At 30.6% G+C, this 9,641-nt stretch overlaps 1 long non-coding RNA gene across 1 annotated transcript; it reads right to left on the minus strand.

Moving 5' to 3' along the window:
* Positions 1 to 6,147: 6,147 nt before the first annotated feature.
* Positions 6,148 to 8,279, minus strand: LOC102608420 (uncharacterized). The gene is made up of 2 exons (XR_008054495.1): positions 6,815 to 8,279; positions 6,148 to 6,574 (listed from the first exon to the last, which is right to left on the minus strand). It is a non-coding gene; the product is annotated as an uncharacterized LOC102608420 (long non-coding RNA).
* Positions 8,280 to 9,641: the final 1,362 nt, after the last annotated feature.

Here is a 9,641-nt window from a genome sequence, read left to right on the forward strand (position 1 = left end):
AGGATCGGATTTGTAATTCTACGCTGAGTAAACATTGTATTGCCTTTCATGGACGTCTGCTGATCTTGAACGTTTAGTGGGGGGTAATGCTTTTCATTGCGTGATGTTGGTGATCGGATGGTTGTTGTTTGGTCAACGGTTATGCTGTCGATTTTGCCAATTGGGCTGCTTTTGAACTATGCACCTGAAAATTATAATAAACGGTTATTTTCCATAGGTCTTAGTGATATCAATGGTTTGAATCAAATTTGTAATATGATGATGGATGATCATAGACTTGAAAATTATAATGCAATGATAAGAATTTATGACTGTATCCACAATTGCATGCATGGACTTTCCTTTATACTATGAAATTTTTAGTATTAATTTTGAATAATTCTTTTGTGATCTTAACTATCGAATCAAATAAATAATTTAGAGATGGTCAATGATAATAGTGTTTTTGATAATTTTTTCAAAAATGAAAATATTTGTACAAACTACTTTTTTGCTACATGTGTTACATAAATGAAAAATAATTTATGTGCTGTAAATGAAAATTTATAGCACATAAATTGTTTTTTTTTGTTACATGTCTTATTAAAGAGAGAGATTACAAAATATCATAGGTATAATTGAGTATTATATTAACATACAATCGAAGAAAAATCTGTAAAATGTTGCATTCTTTAATTCCACAATCCACACAAATCATGTAGTTGTTGCTATGTGTAAATTTAAAATGATAAAGAACAAAATTGGATTTATACTGTTAAATGTTTATTGCAATACATTAATGATGCGTTTACTAAACGGGAATTAGAATGGATAAGAATGAAAATAATTGGAATGAGAATAGGAATATGGATTAGAATAAATTATTTACTTGAACTGTAAAAATTAGAATCGGAATGAGTCAGATTCCATTAATGCGTTTACTTTGTCTTCAAATTGGATTCGGAATGAATTATATGATAACAGATTACTAAAAAGTCATTCTTAATAATAATAATTATTGTTAATGTATTAATTATAATTTATCATTAATAATAATAATAATAATAAATCATCAACAAAATAATAATCCATTTAAAAATAATAATAATCATAATGGGATTCATCATCATCAACAAAATAATCCATTTCTCAAAAAAAAAAACAATAGTCAAAATCGAAATCATCATTGTTGACAACTACAACGACAACAACAAATCATCATCGCTAGCAACTCATCATCATCGGACGAGAACCATGGCCATCAAAGACGAAATTAGCGGCGAAACGAAGATGAAACTGAAACGGGGACGAAATCAAGACACCCCAACGAATACGAAACCGGCAATCAGCTGTGGTCCACAGTCGATGGACCAGCCACGACGAAGATAGTGGATGATTATGGCCGTGATAGTGATAGAAACCTGCAATGGCGTTTGGCTGGGAGTCAAGTGTGAGAGAGTTTAGGTTTTAAGATTTTTTTTTCTATTTATATATTTTTATTTGAAGTGATGATATTTTTGAAATAATGAAGAATTAATGGGGCATAATGGAAAATTCTAGGAGTGAGAGTTTAATTCCCAAAGCCTCCTTAGGAATTAGATTTACATTTTTAATTCTCAAATTAATGTGGGGTCTGCTAAAATAAATCGCATTCATTTTCTTATTTTACTAAATAACGTGGGTTTCATTCTGATTCCAAATTTTCATTTCTAAATCCGACAAGTAAATGCAGTCTAATATTATTGGTGGCATAAGTTGCATTTGATAGATAATGACGAAGATAACCCCGATGATTAGATGATAAAAAGTAATTAGCTTTAATTAATGATGCAACAATAATACACCATTGTTTTGGTACACGTGCATTAGCTCTTAATAATGGGTTCTTCGATTACAGGTGTTTAAATGCCGTTGATTAAGCAAACGCAGTTGCCTCTTTTAGACGCAAGGTACGGAGGTGACGAGGGATGGCACATCGTTATACAACGTAGCTGCGGAGTATGGAATCATTCACGGGTAATTTTTAAAAATCTCCCCTGAAGTTTGGGCTTGTTGCAAGTAGATAGCGAGAATTGATTTATTTGTAAAAAATCCCCTACCGTCAGTTAAATTTAACATTGACCGTTAGTTGACCGTGCAAAAACAATATTACCCTCAACAATAGTTTATAAACGAAAATAACTAAAAAAAAAACCAAAATTATTAGTTATTTTACACTTTTTAAATTATTGATATTTTCTTAAAGTTCTTATAAAAAATTAAAATTAAAAAATTAAAAAATCCTCTTTAAATTATTGATATTTCCTTAAAATTCCTACAAGAAAGATAAAATTTAAAATTTAAAAATGAAATAGTCATAATCTTTATCTATGATATTGTAAATTTTTAGAATTGACAAAGATAAAATTGTCAAAAAATAGGGTTTGTGCTTTTTACACCAATAATTTTAGTTTTTTTTTAGTTATTTTCGTTTATAAACTATTGTTGAGGGTAATATTGTCTTTGCACGGTCAACTAATGGTCAATGTTAAACTTAACTGACGGTAGGGGGTTTTTTTATAAATAAATCAATTCTCGCCATCTACTTGCAACAAGCCCAAACCTCAAGGGAGGTTTTTAAAAATTACCCAATCATTCACCGACTCGTGGTTCATGAGAAAATTTTATGAAGGGCTGGCTAATTGGCCGATACAGTGCAGCGAGAGACTTGTGACCCGTTATTCTGAATTGACTTCAGTTTTTTTTTTTTTTTTTTTGGAATAAATAATATTTCATACAAAGTTTCTTACGCAACCGCAACAATGGTACAGCGGCCGCCGACGTTAATAATTTTTTTAAAATATTTTTCTTTAAACCGTTAAAAATATATTTGGTAATTATTAATTAAGTTTAGAAAAAATAATTGATACACCCAAAACATTTATGGAAAGGAGGAATACAAAACTCCCTAATATTGAAAAAAAAATTTAAATCCTAATTTATTAAAAGATTCTGTCAATTTTAACAAAAAAAATTATTTTCAATTATAATTACTATTATCCCCCTCTAACATACAAGTTAATATATTGACTTACTCATTTTTCTTATAAAATTATTAATAAATAAAATTTTGCTCTAGAAATTCAATTTAATATCTTATTTTTCCTAATTGCTCATCTTGACATTCTAAAAGCAAGCCATATTCTCTATCATCTTAATCATATTTAAGAAAGAATTTCATCTTCTTCTTAACTATTTCACAATCCAATTCTTCACTACCTTCAATGTCTCCAACATCCACTTTATCGTCATCCCAATTTGATCCACTTTTGTCATCAACAGGTGCTGTGTCTACATTGTCATCATTTGACCGATATGCTTCATCGTCATCATCAACATTTTGGCATATTCTAGAACGAGCAGTGGCTTAAGGGCACGAGCAACGAGTCTGCGTGCAATAGGTTAGGGAATTCTATTAGGGGCTTGTCATTTTTTGATAGAAGAGGAGAGTTTTTCAATTAGGAATCGATTGAATTTTGTAATTTTAGGTTTGTGATTTTTGGAGGAGGATTTTTTTGGGTTAATTCACTAGTTATTAGTAAGGGAATGTAATATGTTAACCTTTTAATTATTTGAACAAACTGAATCCATTATCAAATTGGGGTTTAAATGTTATTTTTAAAACATTAAAGAGTTTTGTATCCTCTCCCTAAATATTTAAGGTGTATCGGTCCTTTTTTCATTAAAAGCCCATTTAAGATTGCTTTTAGAAGGTTAAAAAATAATTTTAAAAATTTAAAAATTAATTTTAGTGTTTAGTAAAAAAAAATCAAAATCACTTTTGTCAAAAATCAATATCTCTTTTAGCTGATTTTGAAAAGGAGAGAATAAATAGCTTTTAGATTCTTATTTTAAGAATCAATTTTATCTTTTAATACAATTCCATAAATATCCTTAAAATTATTATCTAAACCCAAAATTATCCTTATTCAAATTGGAAACAAAATCAATATTTTAATTAATTTGTATTATAATTCATCAATATAAATTTATTAATATCAATTTGTTGGTCAATTATTATTAAATTTGTTTCATTATATTATAAATTTAATTATCAATTGTTTAAGACGGAAAAAAATATAAAATCAATATATTATAAATTTTATTTTTAGTTAAAATTATTATAATACACAATTAAATATATTGTATGTAAATATTTTTATATGTATAAGTAAATTTTATCCTACATTATGTACATTTTAGTTATTTGCTTATCTCAGCAGTTTAACAATAAAATTCACTAAACGTCCATAAACTGCTTTCAAAACTCACAGTACTTCTGAAAATAAATTTTATTAAACACTTAACTGACTCTCTTAATTCCTGATCATTTTTAATTAGTTTAAAAGTTACAGCATTCACAAACTGACCCTAAGTTATTTATCTTCTTCTATTCCACTTTTACATGTAGGACTTATGGGTTTGTATGGAATTGATTTTTTTTAAAATATTTAACAGTATATATAATTCGTTATAGATTCATATGTTGGGACCACACTATCACTAACTGATCGAAACAATTTAAAATTGTTTTTATTCTAAGTATCACTGTAATTGTAACATCAGTTTTTCTATAAAAAAAAAAAAAAATTATGTACGAATTTGTATTCCTATAATTTTAATCCAATGTCCCATTTACGTGAGGTTTTAAGAGGCCATGTAAATTACAATGAGGGGGTGAGAAGAGAAAATGGTAGATCAGAGAGATGGAATATGCTACAAGATGCGAAATCCTGTACGATAAGGTTATCAAATATTTAATGGGGCATTAAAAAAATATTTAATCGAGCTAATAGAAAAAGCTTGGTTATCCCAAAATAATATGAAAATTGAAAAAAAAAGAGGGCTTCGAGTTCTAATTTAGCCATGGCAAGTAAGTGGACGAAAAGGAATTGGAACAATCGAATGATCTAGTCAGAATCGTCTTAGAATCCGACGGAATTGATGTTACGTTCTTTTGGGCTTTGGATAGTTTTCCATATTGGATAAGATTTACACAAAGTAGAATTGATAAGCAGGCACCTCACACTTCAAACTTTTTGTTTAAAAAGAAAAAAAAAATCAGAGCACATGAAAAATGTTTAAATTTAGGATATACTTGGTATTGTAGTTGGAAAACTATATTTTAATAACTATAATATTAAAGTCCTTAATAAATACTCGATGTTATGATTCGTAAGCGAAGTTGATTTTATCTCACTTTTATGTGATCAAAATTTCATATTATCTTTACATTTTTTTAAAAATTATTATTTAAAAGTTAACTACACTTTTTTTATTTTTTTATTTTATAGTTATATTGTAGGCAATAATTTGAATTGACAGATGGGGATTGATATTTGCCTTATATATAATTCGAGTCAAATTTGAATCCACGTAAATATTTCATTTGTATATATTAATTGTATAAAAAATATTTTGATTATTGATCAGACAAATTATCGAACGTATTATGTTTTAAAAATATTTTCTAAAACTTCCCCCTACGTAAAGAATATTTCGATCGCAAAACGTCAGAATATGCGTAGTAATGTTGCTTGCACGGAAAGTTTAGCAAGTATTTATTTTATGTGGGGTTGGTAATCAATTGAAACGGGACGAGACACACAAGTGACAAGAATCTAGCTGTAATGTTGACTGTGTAAATGAAAGCTTGTATGGGACTCCGGACACAGCACAGCTGGCAAATTATAAAATGCCAACTGGGATTTTGACCCTTTACAAAATTGGGTGCGAAAAAGGTTGGCCACAGATTCTTCTCCCTCGGCTTTATTCTTCACCCATTTGTTATAAAAGTTCCCCAGCTTTAAAATGTGTTTGGTAATCAATTAATTTAAAGACATGGACAATGAGGCCAAGAAAGAGGAAAGATGATTTACAGTACCTGAGCTGCAATCAGCAGGTATTGTTATTAAACGAGCTGATATAATTAATCAGTGTATCATTTCAGTAGTTGCATTCAATTTCATTATGCAAGATCCCAGATTGCCAATGGAATCACGCTGCGGCACAGGGAGAGATCCTTTTGATAGTAACAGATTAATGTACCTAAGCAATTCATGCTCTGTGTGATATCTATGAAATATTAAAAAGCAATAGAAGGTTCTGTTTAGAACTCAAACAATGTAATTAATATAGCGAAGATCATTGCAAAAAAAAAATGTAGAAGCACGGATTTGCCACCAGCAAAAACTTTGAAAAGCTTTTCAATATCCGCCAAGGTGGTTTTGTTTCATCAAAGGAAGCAGTGGCCTAAGAGACAAAAAACACTCCCTCAATCTGATGACAGCAGAAAGTCATACATTACTCAACCAATCAACAAAAAATATGGAAGACAAACTCACAGTGTTGGAATATCTACAACCCAAAGATTCATTTCACTCTTGTAAGGAGCGTTGGCAATGGCATGTGCATCTGCGCACTTCACCTTCACAGTGTCAATGAAGGGAAGCCCTCAGCTTTTTCAACCCAAGTGCCGGCTAGTCCATGGATTCATTGAGCAATAGTTTTAAGGCCTCCAGGTCCGTGTTTCCGAGTAATGAGTCACTACTAATGACTACAAAGAAAAGTTTTATTCAAGGAAAGCAAAGTCAGTTCGTTGGGCATGTTTTGTGGCGCAGAAAATATGAATGCACATGTTTGTGACAAAATCCTTGAGCTGGATAAGGTTCTGCAGTCTCAAAACTATCCATAAATTAGAGAACAGTTTCCAGTCTCTCCACAGTTTTCCAATCTCTACGCAGGCAGTCCTCTAAAGTAAAACAGAAATACGACAGGAATAACAATAATCTCTTACTCGAGGAGTGCAGACGTTGCTGGTAGCCTTGTCCTTGCGGATATGCCTCTCCGTAGTCTGCATTGCCATTCGCAGAGCAGATTTCCCTGAAGAATCAATACTAGTTTCAGGTAAGTTTCCTTTGAAGTGGATAGCCGAATGCCAAGTATGGTAATAATCTATCTTCCGAGCATACAATAGCCAGAGGCATTAATTTACCTACAAAAATATAGCCGTCTCTACCCACGATTCCAGCATCACAATTCCGTTTTTGTCCAAACAGCAGAGTAACCGGGCTTCTAGATGTGTTATTTCACTAGCGATCCTTTCGGGACCTTGACTTGTCAAACGTCAATAATCCTCTCTGGCATCATCCTCTTATACTCTTGAGAGGTAGCCGAAAATGCTGCATGAGGACTCCATACCCCATTGGCACACCAAACCTCTAAGCAAAGCCCACCACAAATGTAATCCCCCCCGTCGTCCGGAGGCTTCAGCATTGCCAACACCAACAAATCCGATGCTATAACAACCTTAATCCCATTCGCACAAGCATTCTTAATGAACTCCCCATAATCCAAAACATACCCGGATACTGGACCAAAACTCTACATACATCACCCGGCTTGTAATCAATATCTTTAAGATCCGAAAAAACAAGTTTATGATCAAAACCATCAGCTCTAGTAACACAAATGTCAATTGTTTGAGGGTGGCAATTGCTAGCAATAATAAAAGTCTTCTTCCTTCCCTTCTGTATGTTATTGCTCATAGCCATTGCCTCAGCAGTAGCAATTCCCTCATCGAGCAACGAGGCACTTGACCTAGGCAATCCAGTAAGATCCGTAATAATGGTCTAGAAATTAAGCAGAGACTCAAGTCTTCCTTGAGAAATCTCAGCCTGGTATATGATATACTAAGTGTACCAACCCCATACCAATAAATGACTTATAAACCTGATGAGCGTAATTTATTGATATCTTTCCCCTCTAAATCATATATTAATTAGTCTTTTGTCATTATATTTTTAATTTATTTATTTATTTTTATTGAACAGGAAAATTAACTGGGCATTGAAAAATAAATAAAGCTTAAAGGATTAAATTGGAAGAGAAATAAAAGATTATCGCACGAGTGGGCTTCGGATATTAAGGGCCAAAAATTAAGAGGACAAAGAATTAATTTGTTAGAATTTAATCCAAATTGAAATGGGATCCATCAAACTCACTGAGAATTGAAGCAATACTGCCATTATAGTTGGCACGTGCATGGCACTAAAATGGAATGAAAATCCTAATCTGATTCTAAGAGGAGGTGGCAGCACAATCATGTATAAGCATCATCACGCCCAATAAGAGAAGAGGAGGAGGAGAATCGGAAGACAGAGAGAAGAATTAGAGCGGCAGCCGCATGATGGGTTCAATAAATTCTACTGTCATCAATCTCTTTATGTCTTTTTAATTTTTTATACTGGAGTCCCGTTCAATAAAAATTACCTTTTACTCAATTCATTTCCTACATTTATGGTTATTGTTTCACATATTTAGTTGAATAATATTATGTTGAGTTTATTTATTGTAGTAAGAGTGAAGAGTGTGAATTCATTCCATTATAATGTTTACTTGCTTAATTAAAGAGATGAGTGAGAGTCTCACTCCGTAGGTATCACTTAGTTTTGGAGTGTGCAGTGACATTCCCACTCCTAGGAGAGTCCACTCCTACTTTTCCCTTTTTTATCCTTCCTTTATTAAATATAGTATAATTATATTTATTTAAATAAAATAATGTTACATTTACTTAAAAATTATAATATTATATATATATATATATATAAGTATACTATTATAATACTATTTAATAATATTACATTTATTAAAAATAATAATATTTAACTTGTTTGAATATAATAAGATTATATTTATAGAGAATTAATAATATTACTATATTTTTATTTAATTTTAATAGTATTATATTTATTTAATCCTAATAACTAATGATAATAAATAGTGTATTCTAAGAATAAATAATTTATTTTACAAATATATTTTTTAATTCACTTTGTACCTAAATGCTATAATTCTTTAAATAAGGGGTAAAATTAAGACAAAGTAAGCACATAAACGAGGTTCTAATTTATATTCCACACTTTTCATTTCACTGTAAGTAAACAACTTACTCCCACTCTCACTCCGCACTATCAATCTTAGGATTCTAACTCATCATGATTCCCAATTCAATCCAAGAAGTAAATGCTACCTTAATGTTTTTCACAAATTCTATCATACATTATTGATTGTTGGAATTAATATTTAACTAAACATATGCTTGGATCCATAAAGTTTATAAGTGATTATCTTTGATTATGTGTCTTTAATTAAATTATTTACACAGAGTGCTTAGGAAAGCTTTAATTGTTTATTATTCAATATTATTTATATGGTATGCTTAAATATCATACTATAAAGCAAAAAAAAAAAAACCTATGTAAGATTAATTTTTATTAGGCTTAATTGTTATATTCATGAGTAGACATACATTGACCAAACAATACTACAATTTATAAAAGAAGCTTATAAGATTAAATAAATACTTTTGACCATTAGATGAGGCATACCAAATATGTATTAATTCTTAAAATCGATAAACTGATGGATAAGGTGAAGAATAGGGTGGGGAGGCTGAACCATATCTTACGATTCTTAACTAATACGTGAATTAAATTTAAAAGTTATGGCTCATTTGGAAATTAAATGTAGAAGAATTAATGGGCAGAGTAGACACATCGTTCCAAGTTCGTGAGGGTAGAAAATCAAATCACAAGGATTCTTATCCTTCCAATATGTCAATC

Source organism: Citrus sinensis, chromosome 1 (genome assembly GCF_022201045.2).
Source record: "Citrus sinensis cultivar Valencia sweet orange chromosome 1, DVS_A1.0, whole genome shotgun sequence".
NCBI classification, from domain to species: Eukaryota; Viridiplantae; Streptophyta; class Magnoliopsida; order Sapindales; family Rutaceae; genus Citrus; species Citrus sinensis.